Source organism: Sturnus vulgaris, chromosome 4, assembly GCF_052056855.1.
Source record: "Sturnus vulgaris isolate bStuVul1 chromosome 4, bStuVul1.hap1, whole genome shotgun sequence".
Classification (NCBI taxonomy): domain Eukaryota; kingdom Metazoa; phylum Chordata; class Aves; order Passeriformes; family Sturnidae; genus Sturnus; species Sturnus vulgaris.
In genome coordinates this window covers 36,547,853-36,575,829 of record NC_142246.1, presented here as the reverse complement: position 1 = coordinate 36,575,829, position 27,977 = coordinate 36,547,853, and the positions used below count along the sequence as shown (strand labels likewise).

Sequence of the window (27,977 nt, the reverse complement as noted above, 5' to 3'; positions counted from 1 at the left end):
TATAAAGTGCAAAAGACAGATTTCTAACAAGAAAGTACTGTCACAATCTTACAGAGTTCCAGAGTAAACTTTGGAAATCATTGCTCCAGCATTTTAAACCACTGTTTAATTAATTCATCAATTCAGCTAATGGAAGTTATATCAACAAATTATTTCTTAATAAATTTATTTAATTCATTGTAGTGGAAAAATATGGTGTGGAATAAACCCATATCTAATCATTAGTGAGTGCTATTGCAGTTTAAATAGGATGCCCTGTAGGTCTTAAAACAAGATTTATTCATAAGAAAATTTCCTCTTCTGCAAACATAGAGTTGTCTTTGTCATTTCTTAGATCTGTCATTTTTATGACTAGGTAACATTGATGGACATTAGCATTTCTGTTGTAAAAATTCATGCATATGCATATCAGCCATCTTCCTAAAATGAAGCGCCAAGAACATCAGCTTTGAAACACCAGGGACAGATTAGAGTACAAAGTAGGAATCTCTACAGTCTTTTCTAATATAGGCTTTAAAATTATTTGTAATGCTTCTTGTTTATTATCAGCTATAGAGAAAAAACAATTCTGGCAAAGTTTTAGAAGAAGTTTTTATGAATCATCTTCTGTATACACATATATCTGTATATACATTCAGTGGTAAAATATACTGTTTTTTAACATGTTCTGAAACTGGAGTTAAGAGCAGTCATTGCATCAATGTATTGCCTGGGAGCAGAAGTAAGTTACATTTTAAAAAAAGCTACCTATGCTTAGATGGAAGTAATGTATATTCCCTGATTCACAGATGATTTAAACACATAAAGTCCACATCCTTAGAGAACTAAATCTTGATATTTTAAAATTCAATTTGGGAGCCTCACTCTAGCTGAATAATGGAAAACAAGATCATATGTAAATCAGGACTTATCATTTTAAGTCCTTCCATTTGTATTTATAAATATTTTTCTGTATTCTATATGAACAATATACATTTATCTTAGAATTTACTGAAAGACTGAATATGTTTGCTAGCTTATAAATACACCTTTTCAAATCTGAAATAATGTTACCTCATTTAATATGAAATTTTATGCAGTTTTTGCTAATAATGGTTAATACAGTATGTTATAAGATCTCATCATTCTCTTCTAGCTGTGCAAAACTGAGCCATGCAATTTGCAGTGTGAGAGTTTAAATTATGAATTTCATCAGTTGATTGCAAATTATTGCTAAAATGATTTTTTATAACCATATATTTCTTATGTTTTTAATTTTCTCAAATTGCTGGGTTCGGGCAATAAATTTCTTAGGAGCCTTAAATGCCACTCGAAGCAGCTGTTCTTCCAGAGTACTGACGCTCCTTCTTGAAAGTTTATTTTATTTTATCTCTGCTTAAACTTGTATATTGCCCAGTCCAATTATTTTAAAGGAATATGGCAAGGTGGACTGCTTTAAAATTGGAGGGTTCCCAAAGTTGCCTATTGTTGAGGAAAATAATGGGGAAATAACAGTATGATGTCTCTTACTGGTTTTATATTTGATAAGCAGAAAAATAACTGATAAAGGTTTTATACTGCTGGCAACTTTTATCACTATGACAAGATTGGCATGGCTGTTATCTTACATGGAGGTGCACAAGATGTGTTATCCAGGGAGTATCATTGCCAAATGAGGCCTAGGGTACAATGGCATCACCTGTGTGGACATTCATTTCCAGTTCTAGGATATTGTGTTCAATCTTGATTGACAGTGGCTTAAATTAAAGCTGAGATCTGGTAGCATAAGTGGCAAAATCTTCACTAGGTAGAGATATCAAATAGAGAAGGGTTTTCTATTCTGGGTTCAGATACTTGTCTCTCATTTGCAGTTCTCTCAATTATCAGTAGTAGTAATTACAGGGTGAAAAAAATAGCCATTTTAGTTATTTGTAATGTGGTTATGTGTTCATAATTATGTGTATGTATGTATCAAAATGATAGAATTTATGAATTAGAGTAACTTTACATTTTATGATGTGCAGTTATTATATCCTGACCTTTAGCAGATACAGCCATAGTTGTTACCTGTTTTATTGTCTGGTAGAAAAAGAATGAATAAAATAAATGCAACCAAATGATTCTCAGGTTCAGTGTAAGTTTTGCATGTTCAGACTGCAGTTCCAGTAAAGTCAAAAAGAATGTCATCATAAGTATGGCAGCATAGTGGCCACATGGATATAGTTTGGTGGATACTCCTGAAACAGAAAAGTCCAAAGATCTCAAGTGCCAGATTACCCTAGCAGAGGATCTTAAATGTGATGCTTAAAAAGCCATCTCGGACACAGGAAGTTGAATGTCATTATAGGAGAAAGTGTGATCCTCTTCATTATTTGGTTTGAGCACAGTGTATATGATTAGTAGCACGCTAGGCTATTGTGTAGTGTCAGTTTTCAAGCAAGCATGTCATTCTAGGTACTTGTGATTGAGGGGATAACTCAGAATTAAAGTATTCTGATGTTTCAAAGTATATTTATATAGCTTTTTGTTTTCAGCAGTGTTTTTTTTCATACACTATTTCTTTAATGGAATGCCCTCTGATTCATTCTCTCCTGTGAGAATGATAGATGTTCATATTTTTAAGAATATATTTAAATTTGGGGAGTCTTCACTGATAAACAGTGTTCATTTTATCTCACTAATTTCTGTTGAAGTGTTGTCCATGATCCCCATAGCCAGAGGATCCAGCAAATACTTAGGTTTGGTACTTGATGCAAGACTCTTAAAAACTTTAGAGGAGCAAGCAGGGATGGAGTTTCTACTCCTTAAACTATTAACCAACAGGATAGAAATTTGGGCTGTGAAATGTGAATCTGCCTCAATTCTTGCTGTGCCTATTGGCTTTCATGTGTTTCTTAATCTGGCGATTTGTAGAATATCGAAGGACAGTTGAGGTGGCTTGTTGTGAACTTTTCTTTTTGTGTTGGGTCTGGCTGAGCTGGAAAGGTGTCGATATCAGCCCAGTGCTTTGGGTACTGCTGGGCAGGGCTGGCAGAGCTTCAGTGCTGTCTCAGCATTCCCCCATCGAGGGGCTTGGGGGTGGGCAAGATCCGGGGAGGGGAGACAAGAAGTTATCTAGCAAGCTCCTGTGTGTGACACAGACTTCGTTGGCTGTGCTGCTCATCTCTTTATTTTGCTGAGTTTGGGAACATGTTAACACAAACAATGGCTCTGTGCTTTGCCCTGACACTGACAGCCTAGCTATGTGAGGGAAGCTATCTTCTGTGGACAGTGAGGGAATAGACCTCTTCTTCCCTGCCTGAGATTGATGTGAATGCTTTTATAATGCAGGCTCCCATGGTCATTACTCATCTTTATGTGTGCTGTTTAATACTTTAATAATACTAGTACTATTGGCACACTATGGGGTTTGTGAGATCTGGTGTCATCCTGGTGTAAGAGAAAACAAATTTTAGGTGAGGAGATACTGAAATCTGCCCTGAGGCATGCAGTTCTTGGCTGGCAGGGTGTGTGGAAGGATTTGGGCATGTTCCCAGTGTGGTTATCACCTCCTGTTACTTGGGACTTCACACTTGAATAGGTAACCAACCCTGGCACACTGAGACATGACCTAATAGAAGGCTGCCTTGCCTACCCCAATGAAAACCAGCCCTTGCCCTGTACTGGGCCCTCAGCCTCAAGTCACAGTTCAGTACTCTCAGAGGACTGTAATACTCTGTAGAGCACTGAGCTGTTGAGGCAGTAGTTGCCTCAATAACTAGTTGGGGCAGGAACCCAAACTACAGTTGAGGACTCTATGGCTGAGATAGGGACTCAAACAACAACTACTACAGTAATTGCCCCAGTAGTGGGGGGAAAAAAAAGATATGGCAAGGTACATGTCCATATCATCCATTAGAAATAGAGGAAGAAGAAGAAGCAGGGAAACAAGGAGAGGAGGCATTAGATCAAGAAGCTGTTCCTTTAACAAAGAAATAAAAAGGAGTGAAACAAATGAAAGAGGAAACCAGTTACCTGGTCCCTGACATCATCAGGACTTCCAAGACTGGTGAAAAGATTACAACCATTCACCAGGTGGGTGGATTTCTGCCTGGCTATTTCAATGCTGGCATAACAGGGCCGACAGCAGCTAGAAGGTCATGAAGCCCAACAGCTGGGATCCCTTGCTAGAGAATGGGGAATTGAAAGAGGAATCGAAAAAGGAGCAGCAATTTGCAGTCTCTGGAGATGGCTCCTCTCAAGTGTGAGGGCAAGACACCTGTTTTAGGAAGATCTTGTGAACTCCCTAGGGAAGAGGATCACTGCCGATGACTGTATCCAGCACTTGAGAGAGTCATAATGCTGGAAATCATCTATAGCAATCTAAAAAGTGGTAAGGTCTCTAAAGAGCCAGAGGATGTCTGTTGCTCAGTGGCCACATGGAGGAAGGTGGTTCCAAGTGCCCCCACATCATATTCCATCAGCTTGGTAGCATTGCATTACCCTCAGATTAATTAATCAATTACAGAAATGGACCCCTCCTGTCTCTTTAACACAGAAGAAACTGGGTTTCACATCTCTATGGGCCAGCACCACATCTCTTAGGGGCAGCCCAAAAGATCAAAGAGTCAACCCCCACACCCTTCAAAGCAAAATTCTGGACTATTTCAGTCTTCACTCATGTCAAAATGTAGTTGAATGGTTTATGGCTTCAAGGATTAATTGGCAGTCTAGAATAGTGAATATTTCTGATGAGTAAAGAATTTTCCCATAAGAGGAAAATGTTTCTCATGCTGTCTCTAGATTTGCTTATAACTTTATTTCCAAGTAGATTGCATAACAGAAACAGCATACAAAAACAGTCTTTGAATGACTTAAGCATAGGTTTGGGTTTTGGTTTTTTTTTGGTTTTTTTTGTTTTTTTGTTTGTTTGTTTTTAAATTTTTGTTGTTGTTGTTTTCTTTTTAGTTTTGTTTTGTTTTTTAATTTATTTTTGTGCAGCACTAATATACAAAGAATTAATGGGCTCAGTTATTTGAATTTTCCAAAACTGGGCATATATTTGAAAGGAGATGGTCAGAAGAGTGATACAGCTAAATATCATTACAGTGAAGGAGGAGACTGTAACGAACCCGAAGTTGCTTGTGGGATGGGATGTAAAAAAAGCTGGAGGGGAGATGGAGTCTCGTTTTTCGGTCCTATCCAGATGTCAGAGGAAAAAAAATTAAATAGGTGTGTCCAGTAGATTGATTCCCCTCTAGTAAGCTCAGTGGAGACTGATTATGAAGCTGAGAAATCTGGATGGGAATTTCTGATAATTAATTAATTCTGACAAATAATTAGTATTTTATAAAGTTAGGGTCTATAGCTAGTTTTATTTAAACTGTACATCTGATATGATTTCATTAGTCATCTGATAACTCTAATCAGCATCACTGTACTACACAAAAATGTGTATCCTTAAAGAAAACGAGGTTCCAGTCAGAGTTGACAGTCACTGGAAGGGTTTTAGAATTACACATCTCTTAATTTTAAATGTCATCTCTGAGGGCCATTGAGCAGGGGAATAGTTTGTGCTTGACTTGCTGTATGTGGTTGTGCTGTGTATCCTCAGATGGTATTTCCTGGAGCAGAACAGTTGTATCATTCTGTTTCTGAAAAGGGTTGAAATTGTGGCCATTTCTGATACCAGTAGTAATTCTTTATTATCATTTTCAAACATTCCTTTCTAATTCACAGATAGAAAACATGAGAGAACATAGGATTAAAATGTAAGGATCTCCTCCTGACGTGGATGATGACTTGGTGAAGAGTGCTCCTAAACCTGATGAAGTCACACTGTTACATCTCTAGAAGAAAGGGTCAAAAATTAGAATTTTCGATATTTTCGGGATAACTTAAGGTAGTTTCTTTCATCTTACTGGAAGCAGCCAGAAATGGTATTAAAGACTTCCCCTCTAGCTTTCGAAGTGCTTGCAGGGATTCAGAAGAACATGGTGCTGACCCAGTTCTCTTAAGGTGATTTGTAGCTTCAAAGGAGATGTGCCTCGCTGCTTTTCCTTTTGAAGCACAGCTGAGCTGAGGTCAACTGTCTTTTGAAGCCCCACAGTTGCCAAGAAGAACCCAGGGTTCTGGTTTGCCCGATCTACCCTCTGCTGACCAAGGACTCCTGCCCGTCTTTGTGAATATACAACTGAGGTTCCCTTTGTGTAGTTTCTGTGTTTTGTTTGTTAATTAAATGGGTGTTATTATATTAAATAGTTATGTGGAAAGATTGGTTTTTTTGCTCTCCTTCCTTGCCCAATATCTGAAGAATTACATCATCAAGACCATACTAATGTCCTGACCAATTAAGTGCTGGACGTAATCCTGTTTCAACACAAATAGATAAATACATATGTTAAGAAGATTTTCTTTCTTATATAGGGAATTTATTTCCTCAATGTTACATTTTGATTTAGAGTTAGAAGTCTTTGTTCTTAGGTTAGTAGTTTCTTTAGGCCCTAGGCTAAAAATGAGAGATATGCCTTTTTTAAGATTTGAAAAGACTGGTGTTGTATTGTGCAATTAAAAAAAAATAAAGAAGTTCTATGAAACACTGTGGTATAAGCCTTAACCTTAAAAGCATATTATATGAATTATATCAAAATTGGAGACTTAAAATTCACAAAATTCCTGTCAAAACTACTTGCAGATTGTGTGGCAGATGTTGGGCAATTTTAGATAAAATATGGCTATATCTTTAAATAATCTTTGAGAGGTACTGGTTGTAAAGAGTGGTAGATAGTGCAATAAAAGTAATTTTACCACACAGTCAAGTGTTCTTTCTCCAGGTATTAATGCAAAGTATTTGATTAGGGAAGATTTCACTTCTGTGGTAGATCACTTGTTTACACATTAAACGGTCTCGTCCTTGAGCTTGTTCCATTCAGTCAGAGCTCTCAAAGTCAGCAAGGTGGCTCACAACAGCTTGCAGAGGTGAGATGTTACATGTAAATCCAGCTGACCTAAATTCTACCCAGATCTGCCTTTCATCGTTCTCTTTATTGACTGCCTGTAAGTCTCCAGAACCAAAGTTCTTGGGAACATAAATAGAATTCTGACCATCTGAACCTGAGCTTTTGTCCTCAAGATAAAATGAAATTCATTGCATGCACCAATTGGTGTTTGTGTCCTTTAACTGATGTTCCACATACAAGTGAATTTCACCCTTTAAAAATGTATTAGTGTCTTCAGTTCTTAAAAGAGAGGTTTTTATCCTGAAATTTTGGGTTTTCCTTAAATAGCTCAATGCTAAACTTGTAGTAAGTTGGGAAAATTCTGCTTTCATCCAGTCTCATGTGACTTTTTTTTGTTAAATAAATATCACTGAGAGAATACAGAAGCTGTGCCCCAAACAGACAGCACATTAATAGGGAAACTTGAGATATCTAATCTGTCTACAGATCACTTTTATTATCCCTTAATGAATTCTTTTTTGGAGAATTCTGTGATAACCTGCATAGTCATATTCATGCATAGTCATACCTGTAAATTCTCTCTTGTAAATAGTAGATGAGTTCTTACTCTGTTTTATATTTTAACTTACATTGATCTTTTGAAAGGAGTATACAGTCTTTGGCTTTTGCACCAGTAGTAAACTATTTTGGAGGAAAAAACTACATCTTCCAAAATATTTTGTTAAAAACAATTCTGTGATCTCTCACTGGGTAAATGAAAAAAAGACTGAAGGCAGAATACCACACGATTTGCAAACTTCTTTTAAATTCAGTGTTTAATTGCAAAATGATCTGTTTATGTTATTATTATTTTACCCCTGAGAAGTTCTATGGTTAAAAAAATCAGAATAGATACACCTCTCTTTGTCTCTTTTACCTGTCAATTAAAATATAACTGAAATGGACAAGATTTTTTGCTCATTTGTGTTATTTATCATTGAAATGGTTTATTATTTAACTTTAGTGTAGATGCCTCCTAGTGTTTTTTTTTGTCTCTCCCCTGAGATAGTATACTAGCAGTCGTTTTTGTTACCTGTCAGAGGATGCTCTGGAAAAGCCAGAAAGGTTCCAGTTTTGCTTTGTTCTCATTTCACATTGCTGATGCAGATAATTCTGTTGCAAAAAGTATCATCTTCCTTAGATCTTTTTGTCTGAAAACAATTTATTAGTTTCCGAATTTTTCACCAGTCAACTTCAGAGCCTGAATCAGCCCAGAAGAAGACACGATTAAGCCAAGTGAGTTGGAAGCAGGCTACCATATTTTATCATGTGATAGTAGACATGTGTAGAAATGCCAAGAGGATGGTGCCAGATTGTTTTTGGTGGTGCCCAGTGACAGGATGAGGAGCAGTGGCCATAAACTAAACCACAAGACATTTCAGCTTGAGGAAGAGCTTCTTTACATTGAAGGTGTCAGAGCATTGCAACAGGCTGCCTAAGGAGATTGTGGAGCCTCCCTGCCTGGAGACATCCAGATCCCTCCTGGATGAGTTCCTTTGTTACCTGCCACAGGTGACCTGCCTTGGCAGGGGGGTTGGACTGAATGACCTCCACAGGTTTCTCCCAACCCTCTCAATTCTGTGATTCTGTAGTCATTTCTCTTTTTTTCCCCGTCTCCGTACTCTTATAAAACAAAACTCCATGTGGTATCTTTTTAAACTGTGAGGTCTCTGTGCCTATCCCTTTGTTTCAGTAATTTATCTGTGTCCTTTTCCACAGGCTCAGTCAGTGAAAATGCCCCTATGGAATAACCTTTGAAAGAGAAATGGTGGTGATGTCTCACATCACCTGACAGATGAAAAAGTAACACTAGAGAAATTGAGTATTCTCCTGCCCCTCCTCTTGCATCCTTACAGGAGAGCCAAGCAGAAATAGTTCCGTGTTAGTATCTAATTTCTCTTTATGTTGCAGTGGATAAGTGCAGATTTTTCTTGACTGAATAAAGGTAAAACGAAAAGGTACCTTTTTTTTTCCGTATACACTTGCAATAGTACTGTCTTAATCTCCATTAAACTGCTGACATAAAGAAAAAGTCTTTCAGTTATCATATATCAAATGTGACAAAATATGCCAGAATCTGTTCCAGAGATTCCGATTAATGAAAAGTTTTCATACAGTTATTTTTAAAACTACAGTGCTCTAAAACACTGTAGTAGCAATAGCAGTAGTAATAATAGTAGTAGTAATAGCATTAGAAAATAATTTTATTTCCTGCTTCACCTTACAGAATGTTTCTTTCGAATGTGGGGAAATAAAGAATTTATAAAAATGAATTACTGTATTTTTTACAAGGAATAATCTGTAATTCTGGATCCATATGTAGTGGATGCTACAAGATTACATGTATGTTGATAGAAGAGTAGCAGGAAAACAAACATGCCTTGCCTTCCAAAGGTGCATGGGGACTTTTTCCTGGAAATCCCCAGTAAAGATCTTTGATCCCCAGATAGAAATAAAAGGGAGTTTTATGCCCAGTGTCTGTGTAATCTTTGCTGTAAGATCAGCGAAGTCAGGAGTGCAAAAATTAATTAATTATTTGGTTAATAACCAAAGAGAAATGCAATTAATTGATGGAATGGAAGCAAAAACAGAGTATATGAATAAAGATAGAATATTTTGAAAAATATGCCTAAAATCCTGTATTAATTAGAACTTGCCTAATCTCACTTTGGACCTAACTTATTCAAAGTCTGTTCTTATACTTCAATACTAATGATATAGTGAGGTGTGATAATTGAGCTTTGTCAGTGATTGACTGTAAATGGAAAGGGAATGATGAGAAGTTCACTTTATTAATTTCCCATTATCTTTTAGACTATTATAATGTATTGTCTTTGCCTCGTAGTGTTCCTAACAATAAAGGATTATTAATACATCCTCAGTGAATAGAGTTGAGAAATTGGTCATATGCTTTTATTTTACTATTGAATACTTGTTTCCAAATAAATCTGCTGCAGAAGGACAATCGCTGTGAATCAGCAGCTGCTGTTATTACTAAATAGAGAATGTTAGTGACTCTGAAGATAGAGTTTTCTAGTCTTTGTGAGATATGCTTAAGTGTTTTTCTGAACAGTTATAATCCAGACATTTGGTGTTTTCATTTGAATCTTCCAATCACTCTCTTGCATTCAGATTAGACCTATCATAATGCAGAGGAAATCTACACTAATAAATAAGAACAAATCTTTTCTTCAGCAGCTTGCATATAGGATCTGGTCTTTCTCATCAAAGTCACTGGCTGTGCTTAGAGGTAAAAAAACTAAAAAGAAAAAAAAACAGGAACAAATATGGAATTTAAATTCATATCTTTTGTTCTTGTTGCTTTAGTGGGTTTGTTCCACAATAAGATGCATGGTCTGTACTCTCAGCTGGTGACAGCTTTCATAAAGAAGCTCTGGCTAAGAGTCATATAATTGGAGATTTTACAAGAGGATTTGCTTTTCTCTTGGTGTGGCAACCCCACAATAACTAGTAGCAGGTAGAGAGCACCCTGGGAAGGTTCATGATCAATGGAGAGCAGCTGAACAAGGCAGCCCAAAGCCAGCAGGCTTGTTAAAACCTTTCAAAGGCAAAATCTGTCCTGCATGGGAAACAGCTGGTAAACGGAATGCCTTGTTTGTATGAAGATCTCCTGTTATATGGCTTTTCAAAGAAAATTTTCAAAAAATGCTTTGGAGGGAGAATAGTCATGGAAAATTTTTTGGCACTGTTTGTGGGTTAAAACTCATGAAAAGCTGAAGAAAATTAAATTAAACAAAAGGAGATTTAAGGAATATTTTACTAATAATAGCTCTGTAAAGGTAATATGTGAAATATGATTTGATGTTTCTTTAATGTGTAATAAAGCATAGCTATTTTAAAATAACTAAGTGAATTACATTTATTACAGCAATAGTTAGTATTAGTGAGTTACATAGTTTTGTAGCTCTATAATCCTTATGCCACCATGACTGTAAACACAATAATATATGCAGAGAAAGGTGAGACATAAACACTATGTAATGTACAATAGTGTGATGATTACACATTTAAGGCCTGTTGTCTCCCCAGAGAGATGAGAAAAGCCCATTATAAGTTGTCACACAGAAGTTTTAGGGGTAAGAGACTGTGATTTATACCAGTGCTAAGGGTGCAAAATACTCTTCCTTTATCTTCCAGGTACTTCCATGACAGATGCCAGCAATATTGATGATAACTATGTCATTTCAAAAGGAAAAAGAGAATGCTAAATAAATGTGTGGCACAACTGGATATATGAAATTATTATACTTATAATAAAATTATATGGTGTTTTCAGTATTAGCCTCAGTTTTATCTTGACCCCTGGTGGTTAGCTAAGTCATGATATTTCTTCTCCTTGAAAGAACATGTATGTTCACAAACAGTTCAAGAAAGAATCATGAGACTTTTCCATTATTTATTCTCTGGAAAATTTGGACTGCTGCATTTTCATAGCTTGCTCACTCAAGTAAGTTATTTTATGAAACATATGCACTTACATATTTTATATATAAACACATAAATTCCCCATTATTTCTTGGACCTCTAACTGCACTGCTTTCTCTGTTCACTGCACTGATATTTTTTCAGAGCCAAGCTTATAATTCTGGTTAGCTTCAGTATTACAATGAAAGGTATAGTTTTTGTTGGTGGTTATTAGTATCAATTTCTTCCTTCCCAGATGTAGGAGTCCTGCTGAAAAAAATTGGAGCTGTAGATTTTTTGGTTTTCTTGTTTACTTTTTTCTTTCTTTTCCATTTCCCTACCACTTTCGTCTCTGTTACTTGTAGAATCAAAGCTAGAGCTAATCTTTGAAATTGGTTTGTCTTTCTAAGAAAGTAAGTCTTTTTTTCTTTTTACTGCTCCAATCTGTCTGGGTAGATAGGTCAGTGTTTATTTCAGAGTCTTTTTATTCTGAAATACACAAAAAAAGGAGGTTTTCTGGGCAAATTATTTTCCCACAAAAGCAGTGAATTAAAAGTAAAAAAGAGAATGCCCGACTATATGCAATAGACAATATATGTACTTTGCAACTTCTATCTGCTTATGCATATGACTCTGGTTTGGTTTTGTGTTATGAAACTGCAAATGTGATACAAATAAGTGCTACATATATACTGTAAAAACCCAATAATATTGGTCTAGTGATTGCAAACATTCTTTTAAAGGAAGGAAGTAGGTATCTTCTTTTACCTTTATGCTCCCAAACATTTATTTTTTTTTTAATTTCGAATAACCAAAGTTTGAATTAAACCATTTTAACTCGTTAAAATATAGTAGTCTCTTCCTCTGCCTGTTCTTTTGTTGTATCTCAAAACTTCTACTTAACTAGGTCAGAAATTTGTATTATATTCCATGTGAATTCTCTGTGCAGTAAACTTTCTTTGTAGTGAGTGAGAATTTTAACAAAGAACAGCTGTGTGATCAGCCTTCCTCTGTGGAAAGATTTGGTATCACTGAAGCAAAATAACTGAGACGTGGCTCACAGTTATTAGGAGATTTTGTTGTGGGGTTTTTTGTCTCAGGCAGCTCCATCACACTGTTGTATATAAATGAACATGCCATGTTTAGTAGTAATAAAACAGATGGATGTAGAACTTTCATCAAAATGGACTGTATCAGAATAGAATTTGTGTAGAACACCTTAGGCTAAGTACCTGCTTGTTCTTTTGTAACCACATATGCAAATACGTATTCCCCAATACGTTTCTCTCCCAGCAGCTGGGTTTTTTTGGCCTCTATGTTCAAATCATTGACTAAGAAAAAATCAAAATAGTGATATAAAGAGGCATGTGTGGAAAAAATACTGTGTACTATAAACATCTGTACTGACAAGATTTATGTACAATCACTGCAGGCAATTTTGTTTATATTTTTAAGGAATAGCTTTTGAGCAATTTACTTACCTACGGCAGTGAATCAATAAATGTGTTACATCTGTGAACAGATTTTGAAGTGTTCACTTGAACATAAAAAAACCCTCATAGGTATTAGAAGTCATTATGTTCTGAAACGGATATATCTTGAAATTTTTACAGAAAATATTCTTATAATCAGAAATGTTCACTATAGTCACAAAAAATTTAATGTTAATTTAAAAATTCAGTAAGTTTCCCACATAATGTCTGTAAATGGTTGAGGTTGCATTTATAATTATATAAAGTTTCTGGAAACAAATTTGTTTGTGTAACTTTGGGTGAGTTCTGTGCGTTTGTTGGCTGCATTCTTTTAAATGTGATGTGTTTTTTGTGTTTTATGAATGGTTATTGCTCTCTCTGCTCTCCCCGTGGTGATTCTATGATCCTGTACAGTTCATTAATAGTTTAAGAGGAGTAGTACCAGGTCTAGAAATATGTAAAAATAACTTAATTTCTTCTTTTTTTAATTTTTAATCCTTACATAAGAAAAGCTATGTTGTTCCACATATATGCATCCTAGGCTATAACATGTCTTTTTCTCCTCAGGAGAGTCCTTAATTTATTGTTACAGAACTAATTCATAGGAAAAAGAAATTCAAGCTTCAAATGTAATGTTCTTCCTAGTGAAATGCTGTGCATTTGAGAAAGACAATCTTTAAGCATTAGAATTATTTTTCTTTTTCATTTCTCTAGACCTTGTAATATTGTGGTTTCCAAATCACAGACGACAGTGTCTTTTTACCTCTAGCATTAGTTCTTTATTGCAAAACAGTTTACATAAGGTGATGCAAGTCATTATAGCAACTCTAAGTCCCAAAATGTGCTTTTGTCTTGGCTATGGTCTCATCTGGCAGACAGGACAGAGACAGGAGCAAGACTCCTGTGTGATGCTGAGCCGTTAACAAATCCCAGCTTGGAGTCACAGTGTAAATGTGTGTATTTATAAAAGTCTCATGTATACTTTACAAAGTGATTTAGGAGCAAGTAAACTCCAAAATACAGTGCCATCTGCACACCCTAAAACATTTAAGTGAAGAGTCTTGTGAACGTATAAATCACAATACATGCAGATTTTAACCTGGATTTAAGCTACACTGATTTTTTAATTTATTTTTTTCATAAAACTGCCAAATGAAAATAATTACACAATTCTTTTAAAAGCAGTGAGCTGGTCACTAATCCCTCTATTACCTCTTGTGGCTTCCAAATGGGTCACATTTTGCTTTAAAAGTTTTTTCCCTGTCTCATGTGGCAATTCTCCACGAGAAAAAAATTTCCAGTGTTGAATTAATAAATAGGTAGGTTTATTTTCCTTTAATCACTCTGTAAAGAATCTTTCCTCTGAAGCATTTTGCAGAGGATTGGGTAGAATGCCAGGGAACTGATTAAAAAGATACCCATGAAAGAAAAATACCAATTTCATAATTCTGTATTAATTCACCTAAGCATTAGTGACTGCTGCACACTGTGTAGCAGCACAAGTGTGAATACTCTTTACAAATTTTGTTGGCTTCAACCTGACAGTTTTAGTCTCACATTAGTAAATTGTCTCAAGAGAGCTGCCTTTTTCACATCTAGAAGTTCAGTTATCATTAACAGAATAAATGTTACATTGCAGACATACTCTTACCAAGAACTGAGAAAGCATAATCTTCATGTGCCTGAAACTCCAGAGGAGCCTGTGTGCCTGGCTGCTGAATAACTGAAAATGCTTTCTTGTAAATATTTCAGTATTGTCCGTGAGGGCAAATGAAATCAGTTTCCCTTATTCCTCACACCTACCCATGCCCCAGAATCCTGCGGTATGCGGTTTCCAAATGACAAATAAGGGTATTTTTCATTATTAGTGACAGTTCGTGGCTGCAGACGAGCTTTCCTCATCTAATTCCTGTTGATTTTTGATCTTGACCTTTGCTGCTGTGCCTGCTGGATGGGTATCTAAAGTCTGGTTCATTCTATTAGCCCTGATACCTCTTTTCATGATGAAGGCCCAGTTTTTTTAAAAGTAGTGCCATTTGGATTGTAGCAGCTTTCTTACCACTTACGCCATAAAAAGGTCTCCAGAAATGACAAAAATACTACTCCTTTTTCCCCTGCTCCCTTTTGTTGGTAGGTGTCTGTTCTCTCCCCAGCTGGCAGCAAAGTGCCACCCACATGGTTCCTCTTGGATGAGGTAAAGCTTTCACTACTCAGCTGCCTATTACCTCCCAGATGCTTTGTATTTCATTGTCAAGATAAGTCAGTTCTTTTGCTGGGCAGAGAAAGGTTCCAATGAAACATGATTTATTTTTATTGGTGCTGGCCAACACAACACAGCTCAATAGGATTACAGTACAGTTCCTTTTATACTAAATCAAACCAATGCTCCAGCCATTCTTAGTGTTCGTAGAGGTTTTGATCTAGATATGGCCAGTACATGAACAATTAAAAACCAGCGTATCTGAAACCTCTGTAAAACTATGTAGGCAGATTTGAGCCTCATCATTCATATTAATTTTGAAGCACCATTGTTTTTTCTTCTTTTTGTGTGTGGTTGAGGGGGGAAGTTGTCAGATTTTATTCCTTGATGTTCCTTTTGAAGCTGGGGAGAGAAATTTCTCCACTGGAAACGTAAGAGTATTTCCTTTTCCTTATCTTGTTTATGAAGGTATTACAAGGAAAATAAGGTGAAGAATAAAATATAATTTCCTGTGAAAATGACAGTAAATTAGAGAGGTATTTTATTTATTTTAAACCAATAGGAGACACAAACAAAAAAAAATGTTGCTTTGAATCGGCTTGTCGTACTTATCTTCTGAAATAAAACTTTTGCAATGAAGTCTTTTTATTTGTTCTGACATTGCAAAATTCTTCAATTTGTAACTAAAATAAGTAGCATATATGCTAGTGGATTTAGTACTGAAATATTGAAAAATTTTGAGATCAGAAAATGTGTGGTATATTTAGCAACGGTTTGACTCTTTAATAAGTTTGCTAACGCAGACTTTTTTTTTTCTTTGAATAAAAGAGTTTTAAAACATGTTAATTCATTTAAATTTGCTGATAATATCAATTCAGAATGCCTGAGTCTTTCCTTTGCATGGAAGAATGCATGAGAATATTAGTTTTGCAATGCACTTTTTAAAAAAACATGCTCAGTTTCTAAATGTGCTTGCCTCAGTGGACTATCAGCAGTGATTAAAGCCTGTGTGTTCAAATGTGCGTGTGTGTTCCTTTGCATCTAGGGAGCAGTTATCCAATTTGTGAGCAGAACTAATTTCAAAATGTGTGTCTGGAGCAGCAAGATTCTTCTCTCCTATGCTTGTAGACTAGAAACTGGTTTGACTTCTCTGTAAACTGCTTTTCCCTTTGAAGGCTTTGCTTACTTTTTTTGTTGTGAGTTGCTGCCAGTGCCAGAACCCCAAGAGCCTGCGTTGTTATGAATGTTTGCTCTTTGCATGATGTCTGCCACTTCAGTGGCACTCAATACTATCTCAGGTTCAGCAGGCTATCCAAGTATCTCCATATTTTCAAATACAAATTTAGGAGCAATTTTGTCATTAAATAAAAATTAGAGTTTGCTAAATTGGTTTGTGTTAGGTGATAAAAAGGAGATAGGAAGCCAGGCCAGTAATGTAGGGTTAGTCCTTAGATGTTAGAAGTTAAAGGTGTTCAGAAGATTCATACTGAGGTTTGTTTGTTTGGTTGGTTTTTTTTTTACTATTTCTGTTGAAGTTATTTGAAAATTTTATCTGTTTTTTACAGATGTCTTTTCTTCAAAGATAAGAACACTGATTTGGTATCATTTAAGCAAATTGTTATCACTGTCCTTTCATAAGTAAATTAGATTATGATCTCTGAATGAAGACTTTAAAGCTTGTTCATGTTATTTTCTGGTATGATCTTTTTTACAGACCTTTGTAAATCTTTTGTAAACTTGTCATATATTATAAGCTAAATAATTTACCTACTGTACATTTGTGGACTGGTATTGCTAAATGAGGAACACTGCTGAGATATCTAAGGATATTTTTCCTCTATGTTGTTTTAGCTGACAAGATATAATTTAGAATTAGTATCAATTTCCTGGATGCATTTGAAAGTCTTTACAGAAACTAATACACTTTCCTTTTTTTTATTTTTATATTCTGTTGTTTTGTTTTCATATAAAACAGCTCTAAATGCTTTGTTGCTGTTGTGTTTTGGTGGCAGAGGTGCAGTGGACCAGATGTCTCCACATCAGTATCAAGTTCTGCTGTAGATGCTGTAGTTTGCTTATTTCTTTTACTAATGGAAGTAAGCCTGTAGGTCAAAATTTTATTCTTCAAAGTGAACTTTTTAAATGACATTCTTATTGTGGTTAAAATCTATCACTATTACTATTTCAAAATGTTGTCAAACAGCATCGATTACTTGGTAACTTGGATTAATTCTTTGTCAAAGCAGTGTTTGGTTTGGAGACACTTTTTTGGATTTCATGATTTCTTTATGGTGGCCCAATGACTACTTCTTTTCCCTGCAGTTTTAGCAAACCTAAATGGCAGCAGGTCAGCATTTACTGTGATCCTAACTAAAATGTGCTATGCCAGATGATATTGATGATTTGAAGTTGACTTCTAATTTACCAAGTGTGAAAAATGTGTTGGGTCTTTTTTCCCTCTGAAGGTGAAGAATTGATAACATGAAGGGATAAATTAATTTATCTTATTTTTTGTTGAGGTTTTTTGCATGGGGTTTTTTTGTGTGTGCGTTGATTGTGGTGGTGGGTTTTCAGTTATTTTTTGTAAAGCATTAACTTTTTCCAATTTAATTTTCTAGTTTCTCTGCATTAATTTCTATTTAATTCACTGGTTTATGTGGATTGTCTTTTACCCTCTAAACATGACAATGCCTTTCCCTCCTATGGAAAGTAGGAGAAATCCTTTTATGAGAAGTTTTTCTTCTTTTCATGGAAAGTAGGAGAAATCCTTTTATGAGAAGTTTTTCTTCTTTTCATTGAAAGAAAAGCAATCCGTAGAAACATAAAAGTAGATTGTAAAGGTAAGTTTCTTACATGGGAATGCTGCATCTGAGGGTCCCTCGAGTAACCTTCTGTAATCTGAAAGCTTTTATTTTGCTTTTTAGAATATCTGAAAAAAATAGAAGTTTCTGCAAGACATAAGGCCTTTAAATTAATTTTTACTATTATCCAATATATAGTAACCCCTTAAGAGCCTTCTGGGAATCTTTAAGTTAAACTTTCTAAGAACAGGCACCATCCTTGTCTTTAGCTCACTGAAAAAAGAAGTAATATTTACCTTCTTTACTGAGAATTCCTTTAACTATAGTGTTTATTGATTAATCTCTGTCCAGTGGTCCTTCTGCTGAGATTTCCAGAAACACTTTGAGTCTACAAAATAGAATGGATGTCACAGTTTGTGTGACAGCTAAGAAAGTATTTTGTTGTTGGCTAATTGTTTTTTTCTGTTACTTTAAGGGTGCTCTCCTATAGTTTGCATTATGAGAAACAATAAATAGCTCATTACCTTTTTTATTAGATTCATGATTTCTATAGCCTGCTAAGCAGAAAAATCTTGAAGCTGTTCTCAGCAGGTTTTCATGTCCTTGATTACCTTTGTTCCTTTCCTTTATACAAGGTTTTAGCTTAATTTTAGTTCAGTCACAGGTTTCTGAAAAGGGGACGAACACTCTGCAGTACTTGAGGTGCTCAGCCACTATAGTTATATAGTTAGTGGCATAATAATTTATTCTCTTTTCCTTTGTAACAATTCCAGAAGTTTTTCATCCTTCTGGCTTCTACTGAAAAGAGATTACAATTTCTGTGTTTTTCCTAAGAGATAATAACAAATTTACAATTTATCATAAAGCTACCATAGCTATGTTATCAACGCTCAATTTTGTTTTTTGTTTTGTCAACCCCTCTTTTCCATTTAGCTTCAATTTTCTTTATTATGAATAATTTCAAATAATTTTTAAACTTTGATGTGACATTTCACTTTACTTGTTCCTATCCTTTGGTGAACTTACTGAAGAATGCAGAGCTCAAGAGAGATACTGTAAAACTTACAAATGTTACTTATTGTGGAAAGGACCATAGATTCATCTCTCTGCTTTCCCATCACTAATACATAATCTTCCATTAAAATGTTTTGATTTAATTTCATTATAAGTTAGATTCTTTAAGAAATTTTGAAAAACTAAAATGATTTTGGGAATTCTTCAATAAGGCCAACCTTTTCTCTCTGTAATGTTCTACTTTGAAAAATCTAAGTGTATTTGTCAAAGACAACTTGCTTCAAGCCAATGCTTACATTGAACCGTTATATAAAACACCACCTGACATGCTATTCTGGTGGATGAAATTTACCTTTACCAGACCTTTATGTTATTTTTTTTAGATGATACCTAGTAAATTGTTTTATAGTGCTGTGTAATATACGCGTGTAATTACTGATGGAGGTGATACTACATTTTTGTTTTCTAGAAGTTTCTGTCTGCTGGCCACATATTTGCCTAACAAGGCCAAGAGCCAACATTCTGACTTGACAGTTCTAGATAAACGCTGTGGTGAGGTCTCTTACTCCATCAGTGTCTCCAGTGAATTACACCAATGCCAATATAATCATTCGCATCTTCAGTAGTTCAGTGAAGATAAATAGGTTCTCAGAGCTAACCTGCAAAAATATATGTCATAGGGGTTCTGTGTGTGGCTATTTGAGTGCCTTTTGTGGTCCTGATGTGGTGTTGCTAAAATAAGTTAGAAATCAGTTGAGTCTATATATTTGTTATATTATTAGGACAATGGTTATAACCAGTCATGACAAGAAAACCCTCCACAGGATGTAAAAGACTGAATGATAAAACAATGCTCTTTAAAACACGAAAACATTTAACAGAATATAAATAATAAATTGTCAGTCTCATAGTTAGATTTGTCAGCAGGAATAAACTCCTTTAACCTAATAAAACAGTAATATTTCCTTTTCAATAAGTTTACAGTAATGCTGTGAATAATTGAAAACTAGATTGTCATCATCCTTTAACAGGAAAATATTTTCTATTTATTAGTAAATAGGATTACAATAATTTTTCTAGATTTTTTTCATTTCTCTCCATCCAAGGTGCTCAGCATAACTTTCTCCTGTCTCAGTGCTGCTTTTTTTTAATAGAAGCTCTAAATCAATGTGACTAAGGACATAGCCTGAAGCTTCCAATTTCTGTAGCTCTTTACTATTCTTTAGCACCAAACATGTATATCACATAAAGCAGGTGCATTTCCTGTTTCACTGCATCTCTGCTTTGTCTGGCATCCTACAGCTAAAGACAGCTCGTCATATTTAGTGGATATGTTTGAAAGTGTATAATTTAAATTATTATTCTGAATACCATAAATTATGTAGATCAGAACAAATAATTTCCCTATATGATGTATTTGTTGAGAGAGTGTTCTCCATACAGATGGTATGATATTTTAATCACTTAGGGCCACATTTTGTCAAAACTATAGACAGACTGTGCCATATTTGGATAGCAGATTAAGGCAGGCTTCCTAACTTGTTCAGGTAGCTGTAGCAAGAGAGAGAGTGAAGCACTGTGCCTTGTATGTCAAAGCAGAGAAATTGTGTTTGCCAGAATTTGTGAGAATCATCTTTAATCTTGTAATTCATAACAATATTGCTCATCCTGAAATATCTGGAACTGTTGTTTATAGAGTTGTTAAAACAGCCTGTGGAAATATCACATAGACACTGAATTTCTGATTTTCTTTATAAGCAAAGTAATGTATAATTAAAACTGCAAGCTCATTTTAGTGCTATTGTTCTAGTTCAACATTTTTCACTGCTAAAAGCATTTGCTATCTTCATAGCTTTAGGTTTTTGGCTTAATTCAAAAAATGTTATATGAAACTATGTCATATACATATCATTAGTAGCTGGAAATCCTTCAGCTTAATTAACTTCTGTGCATTTTACTCATGCATTCACATAGAGCTTTTCACTTTCTGTTGCTCATTGTATGAGACAGCATTTATTAGGTCAAATGTTACCTGGGGATATACAGAGGGACAGTAAAGTTGTAATCTGATGTTGCTTTTCCCAACCTACACTGTATGGATGTTGCTTCAGGATCCTAGATACTGAGTGATGAATCAGAAAATCCTGTTTATGGGGATACTGAAAATCTCCAGGTTCACATCACTGTGATGTGTACAGAAATTCAGGCACTGCAGCAGAAATCTTGAGGTCAAAGAGGATCACACTGTCTTTGGGAAGATTAGCAGATCAAGATAAATTTGGGAAAACAAGGAAAGTTCCTTTATGTTTCTGAGAGACATAGCAGTTTTAATATTATGTGTGGGAATACTTTGCTGATCTTGGCAAACTTCCTTAAAATCACAGAACTGAGGGAATTTTCCAAAATATTACACTAAATTCAGGGCCCGGAGTGGGTGGGTTTTTTTGTTTTTTTTATGATTGGTTGTGGGGGTTGAGGATGTGTGTTTCATGGACTTTTTTTTCTTTAGGTGGTGGGGTTTTTATGCATGTCTTAGTTAATGTAGAAAGTGTGTTTGTGAACTGGCTAATGTAATGCTATGTGAGAAATGAACTGCTGCATTAGGGATATCTTGACATTACAGGCATTTTAAATATGTGTGCTTTAAATATTTATGCAAAAATACTAGGGCTTTTGCTTTGTGGGGTGTTCTTCCCTCTTTAGAAGAAACTACAATATTCATAATCTATGGTGCTTGAAGCTACTTGGAAGAGGAATCGAAGGGAGATAGGTACTCTTGCTGCTAATCATTAACCAGAAATAATGTGACAGGGGAAAAACACATGGAGGAAGCAGGACAAGTGGATTAGCATGGGATACAGTGTGCTGGGAGTTTTTGGCAGCTCAAATGGTACAAGATGGAAATCTGTCTGCCTGAATTGAACTGTGAAAGAGAATAAAAAGATATAACTGTGTATAAATGCCAGCCGTCCCACATGAGCTAGGTTGTCTGTGTGCAGTGGAGGCCAGAGAAACAAGAATTATGTAAAAATGTTTTTTATCTTGCTGAAAACAGAGTGATCGGTAGAGTAATTACCTTGCAAAGGGCAGTGAAATGAACACTGAGGAAACAGATGTTATAGCAGTAATCTGTTGGGAGTCCAGAAACTCGTTAGAGTGTGAGCAATAATCCATTGGAAATGACTGAGAAAAAACTGTAATTGTATTGCAGCACTCACTGAGGAACGGCACACAGATTTCTCAGTTGTTTTCTCGAGTGTTGCCAAAATTTAGCAGTACAATATCTTCTGTATAAGGTGTATTTCAATTTGATGATGAGCTGCTAGTTTATCTGAATGACCCCAGCAGAGAGTGCTGTGTTGGATATCAACAGGTGAGCAAGTTTCAGGATTTGACATATCAATGTGTGAAGCTTTAGATTACACCTGTAAATAAGGAAAAAGACCCAACAAGCAGACTGTGTGTGAAGGGGCATTTTTATATTGAGATTTTCAGAGATTTTTTTTTCTCTGCTGAACACTTGAGATTTTAGTCCTCTGTTATCAGAACAACAGCTGTAGAAATTTAGAAAAACTTAAAATTTTGCTCTGAAATTATTTCATCATTGTGTCAGGACAGGAGAGAGGACTGGAGCAAATGCTCTGTTAGTAAGATTATTATAATTTCTTAACACTTCTTCTTGCCCATGGCTATTCATTCCTAATATTACTGCACCTATGGGCCTCTGTGTCAGTCTAACCAGAAAATAATAAAGTCTTCATATTCATTCACACTGATAAACTGATAGCTTTCTGCTGCAATATTTGTTCAGTCCTCTGTGAAGAACTTAGTTGGACTAATGGTACTTTTTGATCCTTTTTGGTAATGCCATACTTGTTTTGCTGTGTTTTTCATGTTCAGTTTTTGATCCTTGCAAAGAAGAGAACATATTGCCATTGTTTGCACTTTCTTCAAAATTTGAGCACTGCTTATATGCTTAGACTTGTTTCCCTTGCTGCGGTTTGTGTTGCTTGATATACATGAGCTGGATTCTGTGTCTTTTGGGTTTGAAAACAGATTTTTAATCCTATTTGCTTTTCTTTCTCAGGAATATTTCTTCCAGTATTTTGCATTATATGTCCATAGTATTGCCCAGAACACAGTGAGGTTTCTGTCAGCTTCTTCATGTCCTTTAAACGAGAACTAGTGGCTGTAACTGTTGCAAAGGAATGTAATGTGGGTTGTATTTGTGTGTGATCTTCCAGACGCAGTTTCAAGCTTTGCCTATTTGTGAGCTATTACTCCAGGACAGGGTTTTTTTACAAATCCTATAAACTTTTTGGCCATAGCTTCTCTTATCTCATTGGGTCTCAGGTTGCTCATAAGATTAGAAAATGTCAGCACATTTGTCTGGCACATTCTGATAGTTTTTGACACATAATGGTAAGATGTGTCTTTCTGAGTGTTGTGGTCCAGAGCAGTCTGGTCATGTTTCATGTACTTGGTAGTCTGGAGGATTTTTAGGCAGATGGCAATATTTCTGAAACTGACACATTCTTAACATGTTACTTTCAAGTTAACTGATACCTTATTGCCTATTAATTAAAAAAAAGAAGGTAAAAAGTGCATAAGAATCAATTCTATGTTCATTGAGAAGATGCATCATCTTTTTACTAGTGCCCTATAATAATTTGAAATGCTATGTGAATTTCCTTTTTTTTCCCAAGAAATTTCTGTTCTTTCAGACACTTTTAGTTAATGTTCTTATTGAACACAGTTTCAGCTTTCTCTCTATTTCCAGAAATTGCATAGTCATGAAGCTTGACTTAGTAGTGCCTATAATCTAATCTGTGTATCAAGATTTCTGCAAAATACAGGAACAAGTTCCAAGAACTAGTTGAAATGTCACAAACCTTGTAATCGTACTCTTCTTGCCTAATATTCTGAGTATAAGTGATCACAGGGTTAGAAGTATAAATTGTTTTAGTTTGCAGAGAGGTTGTTGCTTAGACACATGCCAGTTTTTGCATGGTAATGAGGCAATTTGTTGTTGTATGTTAATCTGTTATTTTTCTATTTTAAAAGTATAATGAATGCTTGATAGGTTGAAATACATTTGCATAAACTGTTATGGGTCAAATACATGGATCTTCCTCGTTCTGAGTTTGTAATGAGACATGAAAATTCTAATGAGACTTTCTAAATGAAAGAGTTTCTTAATATGATGCTATGAATGTAGGAGTGAAATGTATTATGAGAAATGGAACAAAACCAGAACAATATAGTTTTTCTCTAATAAGAGATTTCTATAAACAACCAACCAACCTTACTTTTCAGGGCAGCTTCTTACACTGTCTTCTCTTACTCAATCCAAACTATTGAAGTCACCTTTGGAAAAAGATCAGCAACGGAGAAATGAATCGGGAATTTTATTAATTCTTTTTTTTTTCTTTTTTATAAATAAAAATTGTATTAGCTTGTGATGTGAGATAGGGAAGACATCTACAATATTTCAGTCAATAGACAGAGAGATTTGCTGACTTAAGGTAAAGAAAGGGCCAAGGCATGGCTTAGAGTGCTGGCATCCAGAATGTGATGTTGGTTATGTCAGCTACCAGTGCATCAACAAGATTCAGGGCTTAGAATGGCTGGCCACCACTGCCAAATTTGTTTGGAAATGGTTGTATTGATTTGAAGGTTTGAAGAGTTTGGCACCTGGTGTTTCAGTTAGTTTTGAGGGCAGAGAATGATGTCTCACCAAGTTTACTTACCAGTGTAGATACAGGTTAAATGAGGGACTGCAAATCAAATAATCAGCTCCTCTGTGCTAGCTAATGGTGAATTGATGTACTTCTTATTCTAGTTTAGTGTACACAGTGTAAATACTGATTTCCTTGAACTGAATTTAAAACTTGGACCTGTCTCTGAATTTACCTTGTAATTTCTGAAAGGTGTTGCTCCTAGCATTATGTGCTTGAGCAACCTGTTGTAATAGCCTAAGAAAATCTAGGTATAGATTATTTTTTAAAGTGATGAGCAATAATACAAAAGATAATTTCTGTTATGAAAGATTGTTGCAATTATAAGATATCAAAATCTTTAATGTCATAAATATTGATAGAACAGTAATTTATTTTAAAATCAAGACATTATGAAAGATGATGCAAAATGAATGAACATCAGAAAACCTGAGTTACTGGACAATTTTCCAGAAGCTCTAGTGAAAAAAAGAACTGCTGAAACCATGCTGTCATCTCCTCTCAATGATGCCTGGTGTGCCAGCACAGCTAAAAGAGTACATTTATCTCCCTACACCTCATTTGAATCCTTATTAATGCTGACATCTGTTCAAATCTTAATTACCACATTACCACAAATAGTCCCTTGTCAAATCTAACCTAATTTAAAAATAGCTCAAAAAAACAAGTGCGAAATGTCTCTATGTAATACAGTGATGTTTTATTAATAAAGTAAATGGATACATCATTTGGATAGTATCAAACCCATCAAGATTACGAAGGTTTTTATTCAGTTTATGGCAATTTTTTGTCATGAAAATTCATATTGTTGATAAATTTTTGTATACACGAAAACTGACTCAAATGCATTGTACTTGGAAAGATGTCCATTATCTTCCTACAAAAACTTTTTCGTATGATATGCAGTTGTTTTGTAGTTAATGTGTCTCTAGCTGATACCTTTTATAGAACTGCAAACATTATTATTGAAAAAAAACCCCAAACACTAAGACTGAAGTATTTTTGTGCCATTTATATACCTAAATATTGAGCACAGTAGCCTGTGTTTGAAATGAGTAGCAGAACAAGAATGTTAGAATATTTCCCCTTGTCAAAAAAGAAAAAAGAGTAAATCAATGGCCTTTCTTGATATACATGTTTTCAGATGCATTGGAAGACCCTTAAAGGTCTTTACCAGGTGCATGTAGCTCCAGGTGTGCCTACCAAAAGTTATCATGCTGGTTTATTTTTTTTAAATTATATTGTTTGAGCCTTTTCACAGTATCATGGCCTTTACCTATCAGGTGAAGTGGCAAAATCTTAGACAGTCAAAATGACAACAAAAGTCAAAATTTGCCCCTTAGGGTTATATAGAAGAACGGTAGTGCTTTCTCAGGTGCATCTAAACCCTTGATCAGCTGTAAAAGAGGTGTAAAGAATCTCAAAGATGTGTTATGCTAAGAGTAAGGAGTGCCTTCTGGATTACAGCTCATCTGATTGTAATTAAACAAAGACCAAAAAAGGTGAAATGGCCAGGGAAAAGTATCTATGTATATCTGGACTTTCAGCCTGGCTTTCAGAGATTTGTTGCCAAGGCTGGTATCCAATCTGGTGTTGTTCAGTATCATCTCACCCCAACTGTTGACAAAATAAGAGCTGTATCTGAAGCTTATAAATTGCCCTTGCTACATGGGCCGTTGCTTTTGTGAAAAGTTTTGAGGCAAAATCTACCAGATTGGATTTGAGACTTCAATAATCCATAACATTTATTTTGTGTATGGTTCATCTTTGCAAAGAGGCTATATTAATAGTTCTATCAAACCTAAGAATACCAAAATCCAATCACTTTGTAGAACTGTAATCGTAAAAAATCAGTCATTCTTGTATCAAGTTAAATGATACTGCTTCAGAGTAGGACAGGAAGTTGGTTGCTTCCAAAGGGGGTGTTCTGAGGAGTTGAAGGAATTCAGGAGTTGAAGTCTGAGAGGCAGTATCAGCAAGCACTTCCAGCCAGTGTGCTGAGGGAGTACTTTGTATTGAAATGGTCCAAATATTGTTTGACCTAGTGTGATGGGTTGACTCTGGTACAATACAAGGTACGCAGCCACGCTGCTCTGTCATCTTCCTCCTCATCTGCACAGGGGAGAGAAAATGCAATGAAAGACCCATGTGTCAAGATAAAGCAGGGGGAGATCACTCACTGATTACCATTATGAGCAAACCAGGCTCAGCTTGGAGAAATTACTTTATTATTAAAATAAACCCTTCCACAGGCTCAAGTATGGGATTCTCTGTCCATGGGACCACAAGCCTTGCCAGAAGCTTGTTCAAGCACAGGCTTACTGTAGAGTCACAGCCTCCTTTGGGCAGAGCAGATGAATTCTGCTCTGGTCTGGATTCCTCAGAGGGCTGCAGGTGGAAACCTGTTCTGCCATAGAGCTCCGTGGGCTGCAGGAGAACAGCCCCTCTCTGTGATCTTCACCACAGGCTGAGAGGGAATCCCTGCTCCTGTACCTGGAGCACTACTCCAGCTCCTTCTTTACTGATCTGCAGGTCTCTTACTGTCAGATTTTCTCACTCAGCTCTCTGGCTAAAGCTGCACAGTAACTTTTCCCCCTTGTCACAACTGTTATCCCAGAGGAGCTATCACCATCGCTGATGGCCTTGGACCACCGCAGGTCTATCTTGGATCCAGCTGGCATTGGCTCTGTCAGACTTGGGGAAGTTTCTGGCAGCTTCTCACAGAAGCCACTCCTGTAGCCCCTCCACTACCAAAACCTTGCCACACAAACCCAAATACACAAAGTCAGATGCTGATTTCTGGTTCATAACCCTTTGGGTATAGAGAAATAAATATGTAAAATATTTGCTCCCTCCCTTTCTGAAAAATCCCTGTTAGACAGAAAACCAGTGGTCATACAGCAGTGTTGTTACTTCTGTGCATCATCACGTCATTTTGTGCTTCTCCAATTAAGGCCCAGCTGTCTCATATAGACAACAAATTCTGTGATGATCTAGATGAGATTCAGTGGACTTTTAATGTTAGTATCTAAATGTTTGTGAGATGGGGGATGTCATCTTTGTTCTTTGAGTTGTTTTCAATCTGTAAAAAGCAATTATCATTTAGATATTTTTCTTCTATTGTTTTCAGTGAATTGTATGATTGTGGTCATCAGGAGATGAGCTAGCTTGTTAATCAACGTTAGTGATTATGAGATAATTATGAGATTCTCAATCAATGAGAATTGTTCACTTAGTGTCTGTGCTGTAAGAGCTCAGGACAGCACATTGTAAAAACTTGTGTGTTTTTAAACATATAAGCACTCTTAATGACTTTTCTGATTACTCAGTCTTTCTAAATAAGTTCAATATTTCTATCTTGCCATTGGGTA

General features: G+C 35.7%; 1 protein-coding gene and 1 pseudogene across 1 annotated transcript in view; both read left to right on the top strand.

Annotated features, from left to right (window-relative positions):
- GALNTL6 (polypeptide N-acetylgalactosaminyltransferase like 6) overlaps nt 1-27,977 on the top strand; it is a 433,557-nt gene that overhangs the window by 48,152 nt on the left and 357,428 nt on the right. The gene's annotated exons all lie outside the window — the stretch shown is intronic.
- LOC148223948 (uncharacterized) lies at nt 1,592-4,717 on the top strand (annotated as a pseudogene).